General features: G+C 47.7%; 35 pseudogenes; all 35 read right to left on the bottom strand.

Moving 5' to 3' along the window:
- Positions 1-328: 328 nt before the first annotated feature.
- Positions 329-447, bottom strand: LOC138659675 (5S ribosomal RNA; annotated as a pseudogene).
- A 76-nt stretch (positions 448-523) lies between these two features.
- Positions 524-642, bottom strand: LOC138659030 (5S ribosomal RNA; annotated as a pseudogene).
- A 76-nt stretch (positions 643-718) lies between these two features.
- On the bottom strand, positions 719-837 carry LOC138659695 (5S ribosomal RNA; annotated as a pseudogene).
- A 271-nt stretch (positions 838-1,108) lies between these two features.
- Positions 1,109-1,227, bottom strand: LOC138659383 (5S ribosomal RNA; annotated as a pseudogene).
- Positions 1,228-2,870: 1,643 nt separating this feature from the next.
- LOC138658749 (5S ribosomal RNA) lies at positions 2,871-2,989 on the bottom strand (annotated as a pseudogene).
- A 1,032-nt stretch (positions 2,990-4,021) lies between these two features.
- Positions 4,022-4,140, bottom strand: LOC138660313 (5S ribosomal RNA; annotated as a pseudogene).
- A 467-nt stretch (positions 4,141-4,607) lies between these two features.
- On the bottom strand, positions 4,608-4,726 carry LOC138658731 (5S ribosomal RNA; annotated as a pseudogene).
- Positions 4,727-6,367: 1,641 nt separating this feature from the next.
- On the bottom strand, positions 6,368-6,486 carry LOC138658736 (5S ribosomal RNA; annotated as a pseudogene).
- Positions 6,487-6,562: 76 nt separating this feature from the next.
- Positions 6,563-6,681, bottom strand: LOC138659249 (5S ribosomal RNA; annotated as a pseudogene).
- Positions 6,682-6,952: 271 nt separating this feature from the next.
- LOC138658814 (5S ribosomal RNA) lies at positions 6,953-7,071 on the bottom strand (annotated as a pseudogene).
- An 861-nt stretch (positions 7,072-7,932) lies between these two features.
- On the bottom strand, positions 7,933-8,051 carry LOC138659650 (5S ribosomal RNA; annotated as a pseudogene).
- A 466-nt stretch (positions 8,052-8,517) lies between these two features.
- Positions 8,518-8,636, bottom strand: LOC138659975 (5S ribosomal RNA; annotated as a pseudogene).
- Positions 8,637-8,907: 271 nt separating this feature from the next.
- LOC138659248 (5S ribosomal RNA) lies at positions 8,908-9,026 on the bottom strand (annotated as a pseudogene).
- A 1,840-nt stretch (positions 9,027-10,866) lies between these two features.
- Positions 10,867-10,985, bottom strand: LOC138658748 (5S ribosomal RNA; annotated as a pseudogene).
- Positions 10,986-11,256: 271 nt separating this feature from the next.
- On the bottom strand, positions 11,257-11,375 carry LOC138659974 (5S ribosomal RNA; annotated as a pseudogene).
- A 76-nt stretch (positions 11,376-11,451) lies between these two features.
- On the bottom strand, positions 11,452-11,570 carry LOC138659694 (5S ribosomal RNA; annotated as a pseudogene).
- A 76-nt stretch (positions 11,571-11,646) lies between these two features.
- Positions 11,647-11,765, bottom strand: LOC138659247 (5S ribosomal RNA; annotated as a pseudogene).
- A 1,056-nt stretch (positions 11,766-12,821) lies between these two features.
- Positions 12,822-12,940, bottom strand: LOC138659246 (5S ribosomal RNA; annotated as a pseudogene).
- A 76-nt stretch (positions 12,941-13,016) lies between these two features.
- On the bottom strand, positions 13,017-13,135 carry LOC138659244 (5S ribosomal RNA; annotated as a pseudogene).
- Positions 13,136-13,406: 271 nt separating this feature from the next.
- On the bottom strand, positions 13,407-13,525 carry LOC138658812 (5S ribosomal RNA; annotated as a pseudogene).
- Positions 13,526-14,315: 790 nt separating this feature from the next.
- On the bottom strand, positions 14,316-14,434 carry LOC138658737 (5S ribosomal RNA; annotated as a pseudogene).
- A 76-nt stretch (positions 14,435-14,510) lies between these two features.
- Positions 14,511-14,629, bottom strand: LOC138659973 (5S ribosomal RNA; annotated as a pseudogene).
- A 1,251-nt stretch (positions 14,630-15,880) lies between these two features.
- Positions 15,881-15,999, bottom strand: LOC138659972 (5S ribosomal RNA; annotated as a pseudogene).
- Positions 16,000-16,075: 76 nt separating this feature from the next.
- Positions 16,076-16,194, bottom strand: LOC138659971 (5S ribosomal RNA; annotated as a pseudogene).
- Positions 16,195-17,245: 1,051 nt separating this feature from the next.
- LOC138658811 (5S ribosomal RNA) lies at positions 17,246-17,364 on the bottom strand (annotated as a pseudogene).
- Positions 17,365-18,226: 862 nt separating this feature from the next.
- LOC138659391 (5S ribosomal RNA) lies at positions 18,227-18,345 on the bottom strand (annotated as a pseudogene).
- A 442-nt stretch (positions 18,346-18,787) lies between these two features.
- LOC138658467 (5S ribosomal RNA) lies at positions 18,788-18,906 on the bottom strand (annotated as a pseudogene).
- A 76-nt stretch (positions 18,907-18,982) lies between these two features.
- On the bottom strand, positions 18,983-19,101 carry LOC138658810 (5S ribosomal RNA; annotated as a pseudogene).
- An 861-nt stretch (positions 19,102-19,962) lies between these two features.
- On the bottom strand, positions 19,963-20,081 carry LOC138659970 (5S ribosomal RNA; annotated as a pseudogene).
- A 76-nt stretch (positions 20,082-20,157) lies between these two features.
- Positions 20,158-20,276, bottom strand: LOC138659969 (5S ribosomal RNA; annotated as a pseudogene).
- A 76-nt stretch (positions 20,277-20,352) lies between these two features.
- On the bottom strand, positions 20,353-20,471 carry LOC138659968 (5S ribosomal RNA; annotated as a pseudogene).
- A 271-nt stretch (positions 20,472-20,742) lies between these two features.
- LOC138658808 (5S ribosomal RNA) lies at positions 20,743-20,861 on the bottom strand (annotated as a pseudogene).
- Positions 20,862-21,917: 1,056 nt separating this feature from the next.
- LOC138659390 (5S ribosomal RNA) lies at positions 21,918-22,036 on the bottom strand (annotated as a pseudogene).
- A 442-nt stretch (positions 22,037-22,478) lies between these two features.
- LOC138660020 (5S ribosomal RNA) lies at positions 22,479-22,597 on the bottom strand (annotated as a pseudogene).
- Positions 22,598-22,673: 76 nt separating this feature from the next.
- On the bottom strand, positions 22,674-22,792 carry LOC138658807 (5S ribosomal RNA; annotated as a pseudogene).
- Positions 22,793-23,241: the final 449 nt, after the last annotated feature.

Genomic DNA, 23,241 nt, shown 5'->3' with positions numbered 1-23,241 from the left:
AGCATTTGCGATCTGACGAGGGCAGGACCATTCAGCATAAAGAAGTAATTGACAGATAGGTCTGTAGCACAAATTTGGGTCTTTTCAAGCGGCAAAAAATTGTAAGGGTAAGCTTTGATAAAAACAAAAAGCACGTTAACGGTACCAGGGATTCCCAGCCATTCTCCCATGCTGGTACTTGCCCAGCCTCAAGCTGCTTTGCATTTGCGATCTGACGAGGGCAGGCACATTCAGCTTAGAGTGACCGTTGACAGATAGTTAGCACCAGTGCGGGTCTTTTCAAGCGGAAAAAAATCGTAAGGGTAAGCTTTGATAAAAACAAAAAGCACGTCAACGGTACCAGGGATTCCCAGCCAGTCACCCATGCTGGTACTTGCCCAGCCTCAAGCTGCTTTGCATTTGCGATCTGACGAGGGCAGGTACATTCAGCTTAGAGTGACCGTTGACAGATAGTTAGCACCAGTGCGGGTCTTTTCAAGCGGAAAAAAATCGTAAGGGTAAGCTTTGATAAAAACAACAAGCACGTCAATGGTACCAGGTATTCCCAGCCAGTCTCCCATGCTGGTACTTGCCCAGCCTCAAGCTGCTTTGCATTTGCGATCTGACGAGGGCAGGCACATTCAGCTTAGAGTGACCATTGACAGATAGTTAGCACCAGTGCGGGTCTTTTCAAGCGGAAAAAAATCGTAAGGGTAAGCTTTGATAAAAACAAAAACCACGTCAACGGTACCAGGGATTCCCAGCCAGTCTCCCATGCTGGTACTTGCCCAGCCTCAAGCTGCTTTGCATTTGCGATCTGACGAGGGCAGGTACATTCAGCTTAGAGTGACCGTTGACAGATAGTTAGCATCAGTGCGGGTCTTTTCAAGCGGAAAAAAATCGTAAGGGTAAGCTTTGATAAAAACAAAAAGTACGTCAACGGTACCAGGGATTCCCAGCCAGTCTCCCATGCTGATACTTGCCCAGCCTCAAGCTGCTTTGCATTTGCGATCTGACGAGGGCAGGCACATTCAGCTTAGAGTAACCGTTGACAGATAGTTAGCACCAGTGCGGGTCTTTTCAAGCGGAAAAAAATCGTAAGGGTAAGCTTTGATAAAAACAAAAAGCACGTCAACGGTACCAGGGATTCCCAGCCAGTCTCCCATGCTGGTACTTGCCCAGCCTCAAGCTGCTTTGCATTTGCGATCTGACGAGGGCAGGCACATCCAGCTTAGAGTGACCATTGACAGATAGTTAGCACCAGTGCGGGTCTTTTCAAGCGGAAAAAGATCGTAAGGGTAAGCTTTGATAAAAACAAAAAGCACGTCAACGGTACCAGGGATTCCCAGCCAGACTCCCATGCTGGTACTTGCCCAGCCTCAAGCTGCTTTGCATTTGCGATCTGACGAGGGCAGGCACATTCAGCTTAGAGTGACCATTGACAGATAGTTAGCACCAGTGCGGGTCTTTTCAAGCGGAAAAAAATCGTAAGGGTAAGCTTTGATAAAAACAAAAAGCACGTCAACGGTACCAGGGATTCCCAGCCAGTCTCCCATGCTGGTACTTGCCCAGCCTCAAGGTGCTTTGCATTTAGCGATCTGACGAGGGCAGGCACATTCAGCTTAGAGTGACCGTTGACAGATAGTTAGCACCAGTGCGGGTCTTTTCAAGCGGAAAAAAATCGTAAGGGTAAGCTTTGATAAAAACAAAAAGCACGTCAACGGTACCAGGGATCCCCAGCCAGTTTCCCATGCTGGTACTTGCCCAGCCTCAAGCTGCTTTGCATTTGCGATCTGACGAGGGCAGGCACATTCAGCTTAGAGTGACCATTGACAGATCGTTAGCACCAGTGCGGGTCTTTTCAAGCGGAAAAAAATCGTAAGGGTAAGCTTTGATAAAAACAAAGAGCACGTCAGCGGTACCAGGGACTCCCAGCCAGTCTCCCATGCTGATACTTGCCCAGCCTCAAGCTGCTTAGCATTTGCGATCTGACGAAACGCAGGCACATTCAGCTTAGAGTGGCCATTAACAGATAGTTATCAACTCTGCGGGCCTTTTCAAGAGGAATAGAATCGTAAGGGTAAGCTTTGATGAAAAAAAAAGAAACGTCAATGGCACCAGGGATTCCCAGCCAGTCTCCCATGCTGGTACTTGCCCAGCCTCAAGCTGCTTTGCATTTGCGATCTGACGAGGGCAGGCACATTCAGCTTAGAGTGGCCATCGACAGACAGTTAGCACCTGTGCGGGTCTTTTCAAGCGGAAAAAATCGTAAGTGTAAGCTTTGATAAAAACAAAACAACGTGGGAACCGTGCCAGGGATTCCCTGCCAGTCTACCAAGCTGATACTTGCCCAGCCTCAAGCTACTTTGCATTTGTGATCTGACGAAGGCAGGAACATTGAGCTTAGTGCGGCCATTGATGGATTGTTAGCAACTCCGCAAGTTTTTTCAAGAGGAAGAGAATCGTAATACAAAGCTTTGATGAAAACTAAAAAGCATGTCAACGGTACCAGGAATTCCCAGCCAGTCTCCCATGCTGGTACTTGCCCAGCCTCAAGTAGCTCAGCATTTGTGATCTGACGAGAGCAGGCCCATTCAGCATAAAGAAGTAATTGACAGATAGGTCTGTAGCACAAATTTGGGTCTTTTCAAGCGGCAAAAAATTGTAAGGGTAAGCTTTGATAAAAACAAAAAGCACGTCAACGGTACCAGGGATTCCCAGCCAGTCTCCCTTGCTGGTACTTGCCCAGCCTCAAGCTGCTTTGCATTTGCGATCTGACGAGGACAGGCACATTCAGCTTAGAGTGACCATTGACAGATAGTTAGCACCAGTGCGGGTCTTTTCAAGCGGCAAAAAATCGTAAGGGTAAGCTTTGATAAAAACAAAAAGCACGTCAACGGTACCAGGGATTCCCAGCCAGTCTCCCATGCTGGTACTTGCCCAGCCTCAAGCTGCTTAGCATTTGCAATCTGACGAGAGCAGGCACATTCAGCTTAGAGTGGCCATTGACAGATAGTGAGCAACTCTGCGGGCCTTTTCAAGAGGAATAGAATCGTAAGGGTAAGCTTTGATGAAAAAAAAAGAAATGTCAATGGCACCAGGGATTCCCAGCCAGTCTCCCATGCAGGTACTTGCCCAGCCTCAAGCTGCTTTGCATTTGCGATCTGACAAGGGCAGGCACATTCAGCTTAGAGTGGCCATTGACAGACAGTTAGCACCTGTGCGGGTCTTTTCAAGCGGAAAAAATCGTAATTGTAAGCTTTGATAAAAACAAAACAATGTGGGAACCGTGCCAGGGATTCCCTGCCAGTCTACCAAGCTGATACTTGCCCAGCCTCAAGCTACTTTGCATTTGTGATCTGACGAAGGCAGGAACATTGAGCTTAGTGCGGCCATTGATGGATTGTTAGCAACTCCGCAAGTTTTTTCAAGAGGAAGAGAATCGTAATACAAAGCTTTGATGAAAACTAAAAAGCATGTCAACGGTACCAGGAATTCCCAGCCAGTCTCCCATGCTGGTACTTGCCCAGCCTCAAGTAGCTCAGCATTTGCGATCTGACGAGGGCAGGCCCATTCAGCATAAAGAAGTAATTGACAGATAGGTCTGTAGCACAAATTTGGGTCTTTTCAAGCGGCAAAAAATTGTAAGGGTAAGCTTTGATAAAAACAAAAAGCACGTTAACGGTACCAGGGATTCCCAGCCAGTCTCCCATGCTGGTACTTGCCCAGCCTCAAGCTGCTTTGCATTTGCAATCTGACGAGGGCAGGCACATTCAGCTTAGAGTGACCGTTGACAGATAGTTAGCACCAGTGCGGGTCTTTTCAAGCGGAAAAAAATCGTAAGGGTAAGCTTTGATAAAAACAAAAAGCACGTCAACGGTACCAGGGATTCCCAGCCAGCCTCAAGCTGCTTTGCATTTGCGATCTGACGAGGGCAGGCACATTCAGCTTAGAGTGACCGTTGACAGATAGTTAGCACCAGTGCGGATCTTTTCAAGCGGAAAAAAATCGTAAGGGTAAGCTTTGATAAAAACAAAAAGCACGTCAACGGTACCAGGGATTCCCAGCCAGTCTCCCATGCTGGTACTTGCCCAGCCTCAAGCTGCTTAGCATTTGCGATCTGACGAGAGCAGGCACATTCAGCTTAGAGTGGCCATTGACAGATAGTGAGCAACTCTGCGGGCCTTTTCAAGAGGAATAGAATCGTAAGGGTAAGCTTTGATGAAAAAAAAAGAAACGTCAATGGCACCAGGGATTCCCAGCCAGTCTCCCATGCTGGTACTTGCCCAGCCTCAAGCTGCTTTGCATTTGCGATCTGACGAGGGAAGGCACATTCAGCTTAGAGTGGCCATTGACAGACAGTTAGCACCTGTGCGGGTCTTTTCAAGCGGAAAAAATCGTAAGTGTAAGCTTTGATAAAAACAAAACAATGTGTGAACCGTGCCAGAGATTCCCTGCCAGTCTACCAAGCTGATACTTGCCCAGCCTCAAGCTACTTTGCATTTGTGATCTGACGAAGGCAGGAACATTGAGCTTAGTGCGGCCATTTATGGATTGTTAGCAACTCCGCAAGTTTTTTCAAGAGGAAGAGAATCGTAATACAAAGCTTTGATGAAAACTAAAAAGCATGTCAACGGTACCAGGAATTCCCAGCCAGTCTCCCATGCTGGTACTTGCCCAGCCTCAAGCTGCTTTGCATTTGCGATCTGACGAGGGCAGGCACATTCAGCTTAGAGTGACCATTGACAGATCGTTAGCACCAGTGCGGGTCTTTTCAAGCGGAAAAAAATCGTAAGGGTAAGCTTTGATAAAAACAAAAAGCACGTCAACGGTACCAGGGATTCCCAGCCAGTCTCCCATGCTGGTACTTGCCCAGCCTCAAGCTGCTTTGCATTTGCAATCTGACTAGGGCAGGCACATTCTGCTTAGAGTGACCGTTGACAGATAGTTAGCACCAGTGCGGGTCTTTTCAAGCGGAAAAAAATCGTAAGGGTAAGCTTTGATAAAAACAAAAAGCACGTCAACGGTACCAGGGATTCCCAGCCAGTCTCCCATGCTGGTACTTGCCCAGCCTCAAGTTGCTTTGCATTTGCGATCTGACGAGGGCAGGCACATTCAGCTTAGAGTGACCGTTGACAGATAGTTAGCACCAGTGCGGGTCTTTTCAAGCGGAAAAAAATCGTAAGGGTAAGCTTTGATAAAAACAAAAAGCACATCAACGGTACCAGGGATTCCCAGCCAGTCTCCCATGCTGGTACTTGCCCAGCCTCAAGCTGCTTTGCATTTGCGATCTGACGAGGGCAGGCACATTCAGCTTAGAGTGACCATTGACAGATAGTTCGCACCAGTGCGGGTCTTTTCAAGCGGAAAAAAATCGTAAGGGTAAGCTTTGATAAAAACAAAAAGCACGTCAGCTGTACCAGGGATTCCCAGCCAGTCTCCCATGCTGGTACTTGCCCAGCCTCAAGCTGCTTTGCATTTGCGATCTGACGTGGGCAGGCACATTCAGCTTAGAGTGGCCATTAACAGACAGTTAGCACCTGTGCGGGTCTTTTCAAGCGGAAAAAATCGTAAGTGTAAGCTTTGATAAAAACAAAACAATGTGGGAACCGTGCCAGGGATTCCCTGCCAGTCTACCAAGCTGATACTTGCCCAGCCTCAAGCTACTTTGCATTTGTGATCTGACGAAGGCAGTAACATTGAGCTTAGTGCGGCCATTGATGGATTGTTAGCAACTCCGCAAGTTTTTTCAAGAGGAAGAGAATCGTAATACAAAGCTTTGATGAAAACTAAAAAGCATGTCAACGGTACCAGGAATTCCCAGCCAGTCTCCCATGCTGGTATTTGCCCAGCCTCAAGTAGCTCAGCATTTGCGATCTGACGAGGGCAGGCCCATTCAGCATAAAGAAGTAATTGACAGATAGGTCTGTAGCACAAATTTGGGTCTTTTCAAGCGGCAAAAAATTGTAAGGGTAAGCTTTGATAAAAACAAAAAGCACGTTAACGGTACCAGGGATTCCAAGCCAGTCTCCCATGCTGGTACTTGCCCAGCCTCAAGCTGCTTTGCATTTGCGATCTAACGATGGCAGGCACATTCAGCTTAGAGTGACCGTTGACAGATAGCTAGCACCAGTGCGGGTCTTTTCAAGCGGAAAAAAATCGTAAGGGTAAGCTTTGATAAAAACAAAAAGCACGTCAACGGTACCAGGGATTCCCAGCCAGTCTCCCATGCTGGTACTTGCCCAGCCTCAAGCTGCTTTGCATTTGCGATCTAACGATGGCAGGCACATTCAGCTTAGAGTGACCGTTGACAGATAGTTAGCACCAGTGCGGGTCTTTTCAAGCGGAAAAAAATCGTAAGGGTAAGCTTTGATAAAAACAAAAAGAACGTCAACGGTACCAGGGATTCCCAGCCAGTCTCCCATGCTGGTACTTGCCCAGCCTCAAGCTGCTTTGCATTTGCGATCTGATGAGGGCAGGCACATTCAGCTTAGAGTGACCATTGACAGATAGTTAGCACCAGTGCGGGTCTTTTCAAGCGGAAAAAAATCGTAAGGGTAAGCTTTGATAAAAACAAAAAGCACGTCAACGGTACCAGGGATTCCCAGCCAGTCTCCCATGCTGGTACTTGCCCAGCCTCAAGCTGCTTTGCATTTGCGATCTGACGAGGGCAGGCACATTCAGCTTAGAGTGACCATTGACAGATAGTTAGCACCAGTGCGGGTCTTTTCAAGCGGAAAAAAATCGTAAGGGTAAGCTTTGATAAAAACAAAAAGCACGTCAGCGGTACCAGGGATTCCCAGCCAGTCTCCCATGCTGGTACTTGCCCAGCCTCAAGCTGCTTAGCATTTGCAATCTGACGAGAGCAGGCACATTCAGCTTAGAGTGGCCATTGACAGATAGTGAGCAACTCTGCGGGCCTTTTCAAGAGGAATAGAATCGTAAGGGTAAGCTTTGATGAAAAAAAAAGAAACGTCAATGGCACCAGGGATTCCCAGCCAGTCTCCCATGCTGGTACTTGCCCAGCCTCAAGCTGCTTTGCATTTGCGATCTGACGAGGGCAGGCACATTCAGCTTAGAGTGGCCATTGACAGACAGTTAGCACCTGTGCGGGTCTTTTCAAGGGGAAAAAATCGTAAGTGTAAGCTTTGATAAAAACAAAACAATGTGGGAACCGTGCCAGGGATTCCCTGCCAGTCTACCAAGCTGATACTTGCCCAGCCTCAAGCTACTTTGCATTTGTGATCTGACGAAGGCAGGAACATTGAGCTTAGTGCGGCCATTGATGGATTGTTAGCAACTCCGCAAGTTTTTTCAAGAGGAAGAGAATCGTAATACAAAGCTTTGATGAAAGCTAAAAAGCATGTCAACGGTACCAGGAATTCCCAGCCAGTCTCCCATGCTGGTACTTGCCCAGCTTCAAGTAGCTCAGCATTTGCGATCTGACGAGGGCAGGCCCATTCAGCATAAAGAAGTAATTGACAGATAGGTCTGTAGCACAAATTTGGGTCTTTTCAAGCGGCAAAAAATTGTAAGGGTAAGCTTTGATAAAAATAAAAAGCACGTCAACGGTACCAGGGATTCCCAGCCAGTCTCCCTTGCTGGTACTTGCCCAGCCTCAAGCTGCTTTGCATTTGCGATCTGACGAGGACAGGCACATTCAGCTTAGAGTGACCGTTGACAGATAGTTAGCACCAGTGCGGGTCTTTTCAAGTGGCAAAAAAGCGTAAGGGTAAGCTTTGATAAAAACAAAAAGCACGTTAACGGTACCAGGGATTCCCAGCCAGTCTCCCATGCTGGTACTTGCCCAGCCTCAAGCTGCTTTGCATTTGCGATCTGACGAGGGCAGGAACATTCAGCTTAGAGTGACCGTTGACAGATAGTTAGCACCAGTGCGGGTCTTTTCAAGCGGAAAAAAATCGTAAGGGTAAGCTTTGATAAAAACAAAAAGCACATCAACGGTACCAGGGATTCCCAGCCAGTCTCCCATGCTGGTACTTGCCCAGCCTCAAGCTGCTTTGCATTTGCGATCTGACGAGGGCAGGCACATTCAGCTTAGAGTGACCGTTGACAGATAGTTAGCACCAGTGCGGGTCTTTTCAAGCGGAAAAAAATCGTAAGGGTAAGCTTTGATAAAAACAAAAAGCACGTCAACGGTACCAGGGATTCCCAGCCAGTCTCCCATGCTGGTACTTGCCCAGCCTCAAGCTGCTTTGCATTTGCTATCTGACGAAGGCAGGCACATTCAGCTTAGAGTGACCGTTGACAGATAGTTAGCACCAGTGCGGGTCTTTTCAAGCGGAAAAAAATCGTAAGGTTAAGCTTTGATAAAAACAAAAAGCACGTTAACGGTACCAGGGATTCCCAGCCAGTCTCCCATGCTGGTACTTGCCCAGCCTCAAGCTGCTTTGCATTTGCGATCTGACGAGGGCAGGCACATTCAGCTTAGAGTGACCGTTGACAGATAGTTAGCACCAGTGCGGGTCTTTTCAAGCGGAAAAAAATCGTAAGGGTAAGCTTTGATAAAAACAAAAAGCACGTCAACGGTACCAGGGATTCCCAGCCAGTCTCCCATGCTGGTACTTGCCCAGCCTCAAGCTGCTTTGCATTTGCGATCTGACGAGGGCAGGCACATTCAGCTTAGAGTGACCGTTGACAGATATTTAGCACCAGTGCGGGTCTTTTCAAGCGGAAAAAAATCGTAAGGGTAAGCTTTGATAAAAACAAAAAGCACGTCAACGGTACCAGAGATTCCCAGCCAGTCTCCCATGCTGGTACTTGCCCAACCTCAAGCTGCTTTGCATTTGCGATCTGACGAGGGCAGGCACATTCAGCTTAGAGTGACCATTGACAGATAGTTAGCACCAGTGCGGGTCTTTTCAAGCGGAAAAAAATCGTAACGGTAAGCTTTGATAAAAACAATAAGCACGTCAACGGTACCAGGGATTCCCAGCCAGTCTCCCATGCTGGTACTTGCCCAGCCTCAAGCTGCTTTGCATTTGCGATCTGACGAGGGCAGGCACATTCAGCTTAGAGTGACCATTGACAGATAGTTAGCACCAGTGCGGGTCTTTTCAAGCGGAAAAAAATCGTAAGGGTAAGCTTTGATAAAAACAAAAAGCACGTCTGCGGTACCAGGGATTCCCAGCCAGTCTCCCATGCTGGTACTTGCCCAGCCTCAAGCTGCTTAGCATTTGCGATCTGACGAGAGCAGGCACATTCAGCTTAGAGTGGCCATTGACAGATAGTGAGCAACTCTGCGGGCCTTTTCAAGAGGAATAGAATCGTAAGGGTAAGCTTTGATGAAAAAAAAAGAAACATCAATGGCACCAGGGATTCCAAGCCAGTCTCCCATGCTGGTACTTGCCCAGCCTCAAGCTGCTTTGCATTTGCGATCTGACGAGGGCAGGCACATTCAGCTTAGAGTGGCCATTGACAGACAGTTAGCACCTGTGCGGGTCTTTTCAAGCGGAAAAAATCGTAAGTGTAAGCTTTGATAAAAACAAAACAATGTGGGAACCGTGCCAGGGATTCCCTGCCAGTCTACCAAGCTGATACTTGCCCAGCCTCAAGCTACTTTGCATTTGTGATCTGACGAAGGCAGGAACATTGAGCTTAGTGCGGCCATTGATGGATTGTTAGCAACTCCGCAAGTTTTTTCAAGAGGAAGAGAATCGTAATACAAAGCTTTGATGAAAGCTAAAAAGCATGTCAACGGTACCAGGAATTCCCAGCCAGTCTCCCATGCTGGTACTTGCCCAGCCTCAAGTAGCTCAGCATTTGCGATCTGACGAGGGCAGGCCCATTCAGCATAAAGAAGTAATTGACAGATAGGTGTGTAGCACAAATTTGGGTCTTTTCAAGCGGCAAAAAATTGTAAGGGAAAGCTTTGATAAAAACAAAAAGCACGTCAACGGTACCAGGGATTCCCAGCCAGTCTCCCTTGCTGGTACTTGCCCAGCCTCAAGCTGCTTTGCATTTGCGATCTGACGAGGACAGGCACATTCAGCTTAGAGTGACCGTTGACAGATAGTTAGCACCAGTGCGGGTCTTTTCAAGCGGCAAAAAATCATAAGGGTAAGCTTTGATAAAAACAAAAAGCACGTTAACGGTACCAGGGATTCCCAGCCAGTCTCCCATGCTGGTACTTGCCCAGCCTCAAGCTGCTTTGCATTTGCGATCTGACAAGGGCAGGCACATTCAGCTTAGAGTGACCGTTGACAGATAGTTAGCACCAGTGCGGATCTTTTCAAGCTGAAAAAAATCGTAAGGGTAAGCTTTGATAAAAACAAAAAGCACGTCAACTGTACCAGGGATTCCCAGACAGTCTCCCATGCTGGTACTTGCCCAGCCTCAAGCTGCTTTGCATTTGCGATCTGACGAAGGCAGGCACATTCAGCTTAGAGTGACCGTTGACAGATAGTTAGCACCAGTGCGGGTCTTTTCAAGCGGCAAAAAATCGTAAGGGTAAGCTTTGATAAAAACAAAAAGCACGTTAACGGTACCAGGGATTCCCAGCCAGTCTCCCATGCTGGTACTTGCCCAGCCTCAAGTAGCTCAGCATTTGCGATCTGACGAGGGCAGGCCCATTCAGCATAAAGAAGTAAATGACAGATAGGTCTGTAGCACAAATTTGGGTCTTTTCAAGCGGCAAAAAATTGTAAGGGTAAGCTTTGATAAAAACAAAAAGCACGTTAACGGTACCGGGGATTCCCAGCCAGTCTCCCATGCTGGTACTTGCCCAGCCTCAAGCTGCTTTGCATTTGCGATCTGACGAGGGCAGGCACATTCAGCTTAGAGTGACCGTTGACAGATAGTTAGTACCAGTGCGGGTCTTTTCAAGCGGAAAAAAATCGTAAGGGTAAGCTTTGATATAAACAAAAAGCACGTCAACGGTACCAGGGATTCCCAGCCAGTCTCCCATGCTGGTACTTGCCCAGCCTCAAGCTGCTTTGCATTTGCGATCTGATGAGGACAGGCACATTCAGCTTAGAGTGACCGTTGACAGACAGTTATCACCAGTGCGGGTCTTTTCAAGCGGCAAAAAATCGTAAGGGTAAGCTTTGATAAAAACAAAAAGCACGTTAACGGTACCAGGGATTCCCAGCCAGTCTCCCATGCTGGTACTTGCCCAGCCTCAAGCTGCTTTGCATTTGCGATCTGACGAGGGAAGGCACATTCAGCTTAGAGTGACCGTTGACAGATAGTTAGCACCAGTGCGGGTCTTTTCAAGCGGAAAAAAATCGTAAGGGTAAGCTTTGATAAAAACAAAAAGCACGTCAACGGTACCAGGGATTCCCAGCCAGTCTCCCATGCTGGTACTTGCCCAGCCTCAAGCTGCTTTGCATTTGCGATCTGACGAGGGCAGGCACATTCAGCTTAGAGTGACCGTTGACAGATAGTTAGCACCAGTGCGGGTCTTTTCAAGCGGAAAAAAATCGTAAGGGTAAGCTTTGATAAAAACAAAAAGCACGTCAACGGTACCAGGGATTCCCAGCCAGTCTCCCATGCTGGTACTTGCCCAGCCTCAAGCTGCTTTGCATTTGCGATCTGACGAGGGCAGGTACATTCAGCTTAGAGTGACCGTTGACAGATAGTTAGCACCAGTGCGGGTCTTTTCAAGCGGAAAAAAATCGTAAGGGTAAGCTTTGATAAAAACAAAAAGCACGTCAACGGTACCAGGGATTCCCAGCCAGTCTCCCATGCTGGTACTTGCCCAGCCTCAAGCTGCTTTGCATTTGCGATCTGACGAGGGCAGGCACATTCAGCTTAGAGTGACCATTGACAGATAGTTAGCACCAGTGCGGGTCTTTTCAAGCGGAAAAAAATCGTAAGGGTAAGCTTTGATAAAAACAAAAAGCACGTCAGCGTTACCAGGGATTCCCAGCCAGTCTCCCATGCTGGTACTTGCCCAGCCTCAAGCTGCTTAGCATGTGAGATCTGACGAGTGCAGGCACATTCAGCTTAGAGTGGCCATTGACAGATAGTAAGCAACTCTGCGGGCCTTTTCAAGAGGAATAGAATCGTAAGGGTAAGCTTTGATGAAAAAAAAAGAAACCTCAATGGCACCAGGGATTCCCAGCCAGTCTCCCATGCTGGTACTTGCCCAGCCTCAAGCTGCTTTGCATTTGCGATCTGACGAGGGCAGGCACATTCAGCTTAGAGTGGCCATTGACAGACAGTTAGCACCTGTGCGGGTCTTTTCAAGCGGAAAAAATCGTAAGTGTAAGCTTTGATAAAAACAAAACAATGTGGGAACCGTGCCAGGGATTCCCTGCCAGTCTACCAAGCTGATACTTGCCCAGCCTCAAGCTACTTTGCATTTGTGATCTGACGAAGGCAGGAACATTGAGCTTAGTGCGGCCATTGATGGATTGTTAGCAACTCCGCAAGTTTTTTCAAGAGGAAGAGAATCGTAATACAAAGCTTTGATGAAAGCTAAAAAGCATGTCAACGGTACCAGGAATTCCCAGCCAGTCTCCCATGCTGGTACTTGCCCAGCATCAAGTAGCTCAGCATTTGCGATCTGACGAGGGCAGGCCCATTCAGCATAAAGAAATAATTGACAGATAGGTCTGTAGCACAAATTTGGGTCTTTTCAAGCGGCAAAAAATTGTAAGGGTAAGCTTTGATAAAAACAAAAAGCACGTTAACGGTACCGGGGATTCCCAGCCAGTCTCCCATGCTGGTACTTGCCCAGCCTCAAGCTGCTTTGCATTTGCGATCTGACGAGGGCAGGCACATTCAGCTTAGAGTGACCGTTGATGGATAGTTAGCACCAGTGCGGGTCTTTTCAAGCGGAAAAAAATCGTAATGGTAAGCTTTGATAAAAACAAAAAGCACGTCAACGGTACCAGGGATTCCCAGCCAGTCTCCCATGCTGGTACTTGCCCAGCCTCAAGCTGCTTTGCATTTGCGATCTGACGAGGGCAGGCACATTCAGCTTAGAGTGACCATTGACAGATAGTTAGCACCAGTGCGGGTCTTTTCAAGCGGAAAAAAATCGTAAGGGTAAGCTTTGATAAAAACAAAAAGCACGTCAACGGTACCAGGGATTCCCAGCCAGTCTCCCATGCTGGTACTTGCCCAGCCTCAAGCTGCTTTGCATTTGCGATCTGACGAGGGCAGGCACATTCAGCTTAGAGTGACCATTGACAGATAGTTAGCACCAGTGCGGGTCTTTTCAAGCGGAAAAAAATCGTAAGGGTAAGCTTTGATAAAAACAAAAAGCACGTCAGCGTTACCAGGGATTCCCAGCCAGTCTCCCATGCTGGTACTTGCCCAGCCTCAAGCTGCTTAGCATTTGCGATCTGACGAGTGCAGGCACATTCAGCTTAGAGTGGCCATTGACAGATAGTGAGCAACTCTGCGGGCCTTTTCAAGAGGAATAGAATCGTAAGGGTAAGCTTTGATGAAAAAAAAAGAAACGTCAATGGCACCAGGGATTCCCAGCCAGTCTCCCATGCTGGTACTTGCCCAGCCTCAAGCTGCTTTGCATTTGCGATCTGACGAGGGCAGGCACATTCAGCTTAGAGTGGCCATTGACAGACAGTTAGCACCTGTGCGGGTCTTTTCAAGCGGAAAAAATCGTAAGTGTAAGCTTTGATAAAAACAAAACAATGTGGGAACCGTGCCAGGGATTCCCTGCCAGTCTACCAAGCTGATACTTGCCCAGCCTCAAGCTACTTTGCATTTGTGATCTGACGAAGGCAGGAACATTGAGCGTAGTGCGGCCATTGATGGATTGTTAGCAACTCCGCAAGTTTTTTCAAGAGGAAGAGAATCGTAATACAAAGCTTTGATGAAAACTAACAGCATTTGCGATCTGACGAGGGCAGGCCCATTCAGCATAAAGAAATAATTGACAGATAGGTCTGTAGCACAAATTTGGGTCTTTTCAAGCGGCAAAAAATTGTAAGGGTAAGCTTTGATAAAAACAAAAAGCACGTTAACGGTACCGGGGATTCCCAGCCAGTCTCCCATGCTGGTACTTGCCCAGCCTCAAGCTGCTTTGCATTTGCGATCTGACGAGGGCAGGCACATTCAGCTTAGAGTGACCGTTGACAGATAGTTAGCACCAGTGCGGGTCTTTTCAAGCGGAAAAAAATCGTAAGGGTAAGCTTTGATAAAAACAAAAAGCACCTCAACGGTACCAGGGATTCCCAGCCAGTCTCCCATGCTGGTACTTGCCCAGCCTCAAGCTGCTTTGCATTTGCGATCTGACGAGGGCAGGCACATTCAGCTTAGAGTGACCGTTGACAGATAGTTAGCACCAGTGCGGGTCTTTTCAAGCGGAAAAAAATCGTAAGGGTAAGCTTTGATAAAAACAAAAAGCACGTCAACGGTACCAGGGATTCCCAGCCAGTCTCCCATGCCGGTACTTGCCCAGCCTCAAGCTGCTTTGCATTTGCGATCTGACGAGGGCAGGCACATTCAGCTTAGAGTGACCGTTGACAGATAGTTAGCACCAGTGCGGGTCTTTTCAAGCGGAAAAAAATCGTAAGGGTAAGCTTTGATAAAAACAAAAAGCACGTCAACGGTACCAGGGATTCCCAGCCAGTCTCCCATGCTGGTACTTGCCCAGCCTCAAGCTGCTTTGCATTTGCGATCTGACGAGGGCAGGCACATTCAGCTTAGAGTGACCGTTGACAGATAGTTAGCACCAGTGCGGGTCTTTTCAAGCGGAAAAAAATCGTAAGGGTAAGCTTTGATAAAAACAAAAAGCACGTCAGCGGTACCAGGGATTCCCAGCCAGTCTCCCATGCTGGTACTTGCCCAGCCTCAAGCTGCTTAGCATTTGCGATCTGACGAGAGCAGGCACATTCAGCTTAGAGTGGCCATTAACAGATAGTGAGCAACTCTGCGGGCCTTTTCAAGAGGAATAGAATCGTAAGGGTAAGCTTTGATGAAAAAAAAAGAAACGTCAATGGCACCAGGTATTCCCAGCCAGTCTCCCATGCTGGTACTTGCCCAGCCTCAAGCTGCTTTGCATTTGCAATCTGACGAGGGCAGGCACATTCAGCTTAGAGTGGCCATTGACAGACAGTTAGCACCTGTGCGGGTCTTTTCAAGCGGAAAAAATCGTAAGTGTAAGCTTTGATAAAAACAAAACAATGTGGGAACCGTGCCAGGGATTCCCTGCCAGTCTACCAAGCTGATACTTGCCCAGCCTCAAGCTACTTTGCATTTGTGATCTGACGAAGGCAGGAACATTGAGCTTAGTGCGGCCATTGATGGATTGTTAGCAACTCCGCAAGTTTTTTCAAGAGGAAGAGAATCGTAATACAAAGCTTTGATGAAAACTAAAAAGCATGTCAACGGTATCAGGAATTCCCAGCCAGTCTCCCATGCTGGTACTTGCCCAGCCTCAAGTAGCTCAGCATTTGCGATCTGACGAGGGCAGGCCCATTCAGCATAAAGAAGTAATTGACAGATAGGTCTGTAGCACAAATTTGGGTCTTTTCAAGCGGCAAAAAATTGTAACGGTAAGCTTTGATAAAAACAAAAAGCACGTCAACGGTACCAGGGATTCCCAGCCAGTCTCCCTTGCTGGTACTTGCCCAGCCTCAAGCTGCTTTGCATTTGCGATCTGACGAGGGCAGGCACATTCAGCTTATAGTGACCGTTGACAGATAGTTAGCACCAGTGCGGGTCTTTTCAAGCGGAAAAAAATCGTAAGGGTAAGCTTTGATAAAAACAAAAAGCACGTCAACGGTACCAGGGATTCCCAGCCAGTCTCCCATGCTGGTACTTGCCCAGCCTCAAGCTGCTTTGCATTTGCGATCTGACGAGGGCAGGCACATTCAGCTTAGAGTGACCGTTGATAGATAGTTAGCACCAGTGCGGGTCTTTTCAAGCGGAAAAAAATCGTAAGGGTAAGCTTTGATAAAAACAAAAAGCACGTCAACGGTACCAGGGATTCCCAGCCAGTCTCCCATGCTGGTACTTGCCCAGCCTCAAGCTGCTTTGCATTTGCGATCTGACGAGGGCAGGCACATTCAGCTTAGAGTGACCGTTGACAGATAGTTAGCACCAGTGCGGGTCTTTTCAAGCGGAAAAAAATCGTAAGGGTAAGCTTTGATAAAAACAAAAAGCACGTCAACGGTACCAGGGATTCCCAGCCAGTCTCCCATGCTGGTACTTGCCCAGCCTCAAGCTGCTTTGCATTTGCGATCTGACGAGGGCAGGCACATTCAGCTTAGAGTGACCGTTGACAGATAGTTAGCACCAGTGCGGGTCTTTTCAAGCGGAAAAAAATCGTAAGGGTAAGCTTTGATAAAAACAAAAAGCACGTCAACGGTACCAGGGATTCCCAGCCAGTCTCCCATGCTGGTACTCGCCCAGACTCAAGCTGCTTTGCATTTGCGATCTGACGAGGGCAGGCACATCCAGCTTAGAGTGACCGTTGACAGATAGTTAGCACCAGTGCGGGTCTTTTCAAGCGGAAAAAAATCGTAAGGGTAAGCTTTGATAAAAACAAAAAGCACGTCAACGGTACCAGGGATTCCCAGCCAGTCTCCCATGCTGGTACTTGCCCAGCCTCAAGCTGCTTTGCATTTGCAATCTGACGAGGACAGGCACATTCAGCTTAGAGTGACCATTGACAGATAGTTAGCACCAGTGCGGGTCTTTTCAAGCGGAAAAAAATCGTAAGGGTAAGCTTTGATAAAAACAAAAAGCACGTCAGCGGTACCAGGGATTCCCAGCCAGTCTCCCATGCTGGTATCTGCCCAGCCTCAAGCTGCTTAGCATTTGTGATCTGACGAGAGCAGGAACATTCAGCTTAGAGTGGGTATTGACAGATAGTGAGCAACTCTGCGGGCCTTTTCAAGAGGAATAGAATCGTAAGGGTAAGCTTTGATGAAAAAAAAAGAAACGTCAATGGCACCAGGGATTCCCAGCCAGTCTCCCATGCTGGTACTTGCCCAGCCTCAAACTGCTTTGCATTTGCGATCTGACGAGGGCAGGCACATTCAGCTTAGAGTGGCCATTGACAGACAGTTAGCACCTGTGCGGGTCTTTTCAAGCGGAAAAAATCGTAAGTGTAAGCTTTGATTAAAACAAAACAATGTGGGAACCGTGCCAGGGATTCCCTGCCAGACAACCAAGCTGATACTTGCCCAGCCTCAAGCTACTTTGCATTTATGATCTGACGAAGGCAGGAACATTGAGCTTAGTGCGGCCATTGATGGATTGTTAGCAACTCCGCAAGTTTTTTCAAGAGGAATAGAATCGTAAGGGTAAGCTTTGATGAAAAAGAAAGAAACGTCAATGGCACCAGGGATTCCCAGCCAGTCTCCCATGCTGGTACTTGCCCAGCCTCAAGCTGCTTTGCATTTGCGATCTGACGAGGGCAGGCACATTCAGCTTAGAGTGGCCATTGACAAACAGTTAGCACCTGTACGGGTCTTTTCAAGCAGAAAAAATCGTAAGTGTAAGCTTTGATAAAAACAAAACAATGTGGGAACCGTGCCAGGGATTCCCTGCCAGTCTACCAAGCTGATACTTGCCCAGCCTCAAGCTACTTTGCATTTGTGATATGACGAAGGCAGGAACATTGAGCTTAGTGCGGCCATTGATGGATTGTTAGCAACTCCGCAAGTTTTTTCACGAGGAAGAGAATCGTAATACAAAGCTTTGATGAAAACTAAAAAGCATGTCAACGGTACCAGGAATTCCCAGCCAGTCTCCCATGCTGGTACTTGCCCAGCCTCAAGTAGCTCAGCATTTGCGATCTGACGAGGGCAGGCCCATTCAGCATAAAGAAGTAATTGACAGATAGGTCTGTAGCACAAATTTGGGTCTTTTCAAGCGGCAAAAAATTGTAAGGGTAAGCTTTGATAAAAACAAAAAGCACGTCAACGGTACCAGGGATTCCCAGCCAGTCTCCCTTGCTGGTACTTGCCCAGCCTCAAGCTGCTTTGCATTTGCGATCTGACGAGGACAGGCACATTCAGCTTAGAGTAACCGTAGACAGATAGTTAGCACCAGTGCGGGTCTTTTCAAGCGGCAAAAAATCGTAAGGGTAAGCTTTGATAAAAACAAAAAGCACGTTAACGGTACCAGGGATTCCCAGCCAGTCTCCCATGCTGGTACTTGCCCAGCCTCAAGCTGCTTTGCATTTGCGATCTGACGAGGGCAGGCACATTCAGCTTAGAGTGACCATTGACAGATAGTTAGCACCAGTGCGGGTCTTTTCAAGCGGAAAAAAAATCGTAAGGGTAAGCTTTGATAAAAACAAAAAGCACGTCAACGGTACCAGGGATTCCCAGCCAGTCTCCCATGCTGGTACTTGCCCAGCCTCAAGCTGCTTTGCATTTGCGATCTGACGAGGGCAGGTACATTCAGCTTAGAGTGACCACTGACAGAGAGTTAGCACCAGTGCGGGTCTTTTCAAGCGGAAAAAAATCGTAAGGGTAAGCTTTGATAAAAACAAAAAGCACGTCAACGGTACCAGGGATTCCCAGCCAGCCTCAAGCTGCTTTGCATTTGCGATCTGACGAGGGCAGGTACATTCAGCTTAGAGTGACCATTGACAGATAGTTAGCACCAGTGCGGGTCTTTTCAAGCGGAAAAAAATCGTAAGGGTAAGCTTTGATAAAAACAAAAAGCACGTCAACGGTACCAGGGATTCCCAGCTAGTCTCCCATGCTGGTACTTGCCCAGCCTCAAGCTGCTTTGCATTTGCGATCTGACGAGGGCAGAAACATTCAGCTTAGAGTGACCATTGACAGATAGTTAGCACCAGTGCGGGTCTTTTCAAGCGGAAAAAAATCGTAAGGGTAAGCTTTGATAAAAACAAAAAGCACGTCAACGGCACCAGGGATTCCCAGCCAGTCTCCCACGCTGGTACTTGCCCAGCCTCAAGCTGCTTAGCATTTGCGATCTGACGAGAGCAGGCACATTCAGCTTAGAGTGGCCATTGACAGATAGTGAGCAACTCTGCGGGCCTTTTCAAGAGGAATAGAATCGTAAGGGTAAGCTTTGATGAAAAAAAAAGTAACGTCAATGGCACCAGGGATTCCCAGCCAGTCTCCCATGCTGGTACTTGCCCAGCCTCAAGCTGCTTTGCATTTGCGATCTGACGAGGGCAGGCACATTCAGCTTAGAGTGGCCATTGACAGACAGTTAGCACCTGTGCGGGTCTTTTCAAGCGGAAAAAATCGTAAGTGTAAGCTTTGATAAAAACAAAACAATGTGGGAACCGTGCCAGGGATTCCCTGCCAGTCTACCAAGCTGATACTTGCCCAGCCTCAAGCTACTTTGCATTTGTGATCTGACGAAGGCAGGAACATTGAGCTTAGTGCGGCCATTGATGGATTGTTAGCAACTCCGCAAGTTTTTTCAAGAGGAAGAGAATCGTAATACAAAGCTTTGATGAAAACTAAAAAGCATGTCAACGGTACCAGGAATTCCCAGCCAGTCTCCCATGCTGGTACTTGCCCAGCCTCAAGTAGCTCAGCATTTGCGATCTGACGAGGGCAGGCCCATTCAGCATAAAGAAGTAATTGACAGATAGGTCTGTAGCACAAATTTGGGTCTTTTCAAGCGGCAAAAAATTGTAAGGGTAAGCTTTGATAAAAACAAAAAGCACGTCAATGGTACCAGGGATTCCCAGCCAGTCTCCCTTGCTGGTACTTGCCCAGCCTCAAGCTGCTTTGCATTTGTGATCTGACGAGGACAGGCACATTCAGCTTAGAGTGACCATTGACAGATAGTTAGCACCAGTGCGGGTCTTTTCAAGCGGCAAAAAATCGTAAGTGTAAGCTTTGATAAAAACAAAAAGCACGTCAACGGTACCAGGGATTCCCAGCCAGTCTCCCATGCTGGTACTTGCCCAGCCTCAAGCTGCTTTGCATTTGCGATCTGACGAGGGCAGGCACATTCAGCTTAGAGTGACCGTTGATAGATAGTTAGCACCAGTGCGGGTCTTTTCAAGCGGAAAAAAATCGTAAGGGTAAGCTTTGATAAAAACAAAAAGCACGTCAACGGTACCAGGGATTCCCAGCCAGTCTCCCATGCTGGTACTTGCCCAGCCTCAAGCTGCTTTGCATTTGCGATCTGACGAGGGCAGGCACATTCAGCTTAGAGTGACCGTTGACAGATAGTTAGCACCAGTGCGGGTCTTTTCAAGCGGAAAAAAATCGTAAGGGTAAGCTTTGATAAAAACAAAAAGCACGTCAACGGTACCAGGGATTCCCAGCCAGTCTCCCATGCTGGTACTTGCCCAGCCTCAAGCTGCTTTGCATTTGCGATCTGACGAGGGCAGGCACATTCAGCTTAGAGTGACCGTTGACAGATAGTTAGCACCAGTGCGGGTCTTTTCAAGCGGAAAAAAATCGTAAGGGTAAGCTTTGATAAAAACAAAAAGCACGTCAACGGTACCAGGGATTCCCAGCCAGTCTCCCATGCTGGTACTTGCCCAGCCTCAAGCTGCTTTGCATTTGCGATCTGACGAGGGCAGGCACATTCAGCTTAGAGTGACCGTTGACAGATAGTTAGCACCAGTGCGGGTCTTTTCAAGCGGAAAAAAATCGTAAGGGTAAGCTTTGATAAAAACAAAAAGCACGTCAACGGTACCAGGGATTCCCAGCCAGTCTCCCATGCTGGTACTTGCCCAGCCTAAAGCTACTTTGCATTTATGATCTGACGAAGGCAGGAACATTGAGCTTAGTGCGGCCATTAATGGATTGTTAGCAACTCCGCAAGTTTTTTCAAGAGGAATAGAATCGTAAGGGTAAGCTTTGATGAAAAAAAAAGAAACGTCAATGGCACCAGGGATTCCCAGCCAGTCTCCCATGCTGGTACTTGCCCAGCCTCAAGCTGCTTTGCATTTGCGATCTGACGAGGGCAGGCACATTCAGCTTAGAGTGGCCATTGACAGACAGTTAGCACCTGTACGGGTCTTTTCAAGCGGAAAAAATCGTAAGTGTAAGCTTTGATAAAAACAAAACAATGTGGGAACCGTGCCAGGGATTCCCTGCCAGTCTACCAAGCTGATACTTGCCCAGCCTCAAGCTACTTTGCATTTGTGATCTGACGAAGGCAGGAACATTGAGCTTAGTGCGGCCATTGATGGATTGTTAGCAACTCCGCAAGTTTTTTCAAGAGGAAGAGAATCGTAATACAAAGCTTTGATGAAAACTAAAAAGCATGTCAACGGTACCAGGAATTCCCAGCCAGTCTCCCATGCTGGTACTTGCCCAGCCTCAAGTAGCTCAGCATTTGCGATCTGACGAGGGCAGGCCCATTCAGCATAAAGAAGTAATTGACAGATAGGTCTGTAGCACAAATTTGGGTCTTTTCAAGCGGCAAAAAATTGTAAGGGTAAGCTTTGATAAAAACAAAAAGCACGTCAACGGTACCAGGGATTCCCAGCCAGTCTCCCTTGCTGGTACTTGCCCAGCCTCAAGCTGCTTTGCATTTGCGATCTGACGAGGACAGGCACATTCAGCTTAGAGTGACCGTAGACAGATAGTTAGCACCAGTGCGGGTCTTTTCAAGCGGCAAAAAATCGTAAGGGTAAGCTTTGATAAAAACAAAAAGCACGTTAACGGTACCAGGGATTCCCAGCCAGTCTCCCATGCTGGTACTTGCCCAGCCTCAAGCTGCTTTGCATTTGCGATCTGACGAGGGCAGGCACATTCAGCTTAGAGTGACCGTTGACATATAGTTAGCACCAGTGCGGGTCTTCTCAAGCGGAAAAAAATCGTAAGGGTAAGCTTTGATAAAAACAAAAAGCACGTCAACGGTACCAGGGATTCCCAGACAGTCTCTCATGCTGGTACTTGCCCAGCCTCAAGCTCCTTTGCATTTGCGATCTGACGAGGGCAGGCATATTCAGCTTAGAGTGACCATAGACAGATAGTTAGCACCAGTGCGGGTCTTTTCAAGCGGAAAAAAATCGTAAGGGTAAGCTTTAATAAAAACAAAAAGCACGTCAACGGTACCAGGGATTCCCAGCCAGTCTCCCATGCTGGTACTTGCCCAGCCTCAAGCTGCTTTGCATTTGCGATCTGACGAGGGCAGGTACATTCAGCTTAGAGTGACCACTGACAGATAGTTAGCACCAGTGCGGGTCTTTTCAAGCGGAAAAAAATCGTAAGGGTAAGCTTTGATAAAAACAAAAAGCACGTCAACGGTACCAGGGATTCCCAGCCAGCCTCAAGCTGCTTTGCATTTGCGATCTGACGAGGGCAGGTATATTCAGTTTAGAGTGACCATTGACAGATAGTTAGCACCAGTGCGGGTCTTTTCAAGCGGAAAAAAATCGTAAGGGTAAGCTTTGATAAAAACAAAAAGCACGTCAACGGTACCAGGGATTCCCAGCTAGTCTCCCATGCTGGTACTTGCCCAGCCTAATGCTGCTTTGCATTTGCGATCTGACGAGGGCAGAAACATTCAGCTTAGAGTGACCATTGACAGATAGTTAGCACCAGTGCGGGTCTTTTCAAGCGGAAAAAAATCGTAAGGGTAAGCTTTGATAAAAACAAAAAGCACGTCAACGGCACCAGGGATTCCCAGCCAGTCTCCCACGCTGGTACTTGCCCAGCCTCAAGCTGCTTAGCATTTGCGATCTGACGAGAGCAGGCACATTCAGCTTAGAGTGGCCATTGACAGATAGTGAGCAACTCTGCGGGCCTTTTCAAGAGGAATAGAATCGTAAGGGTAAGCTTTGATGAAAAAAAAAGAAACGTCAATGGCACCAGGGATTCCCAGCCAGTCTCCCATGCTGGTACTTGCCCAGCCTCAAGCTGCTTTGCATTTGCGATCTGACGAGGGCAGGCACATTCAGCTTAGAGTGGCCATTGACAGACAGTTAGCACCTGTGCGGGTCTTTTCAAGCGGAAAAAATCGTAAGTGTAAGCTTTGATAAAAACAAAACAATGTGGGAACCGTGCCAGGGATTCCCTGCCAGTCTACCAAGCTGATACTTGCCCAGCCTCAAGCTACTTTGCATTTGTGATCTGACGAAGGCAGGAACATTGAGCTTAGTGCGGCCATTGATGGATTGTTAGCAACTCCGCAAGTTTTTTCAAGAGGAAGAGAATCGTAATACAAAGCTTTGATGAAAACTAAAAAGCATGTCAACGGTACCAGGAATTCCCAGCCAGTCTCCCATGCTGGTACTTGCCCAGCCTCAAGTAGCTCAGCATTTGCGATCTGACGAGGGCAGGCCCATTCAGCATAAAGAAGTAATTGACAGATAGGTCTGTAGCACAAATTTGGGTCTTTTCAAGCGGCAAAAAATTGTAAGGGTAA

The sequence above is a fragment of the Ranitomeya imitator genome, chromosome 1 (assembly GCF_032444005.1).
Source record: "Ranitomeya imitator isolate aRanImi1 chromosome 1, aRanImi1.pri, whole genome shotgun sequence".
Taxonomy (NCBI): domain Eukaryota; kingdom Metazoa; phylum Chordata; class Amphibia; order Anura; family Dendrobatidae; genus Ranitomeya; species Ranitomeya imitator.
The sequence above is the reverse complement of the archived record's forward strand: the minus strand, read 5'-3'. Positions and strand labels throughout refer to the sequence as shown.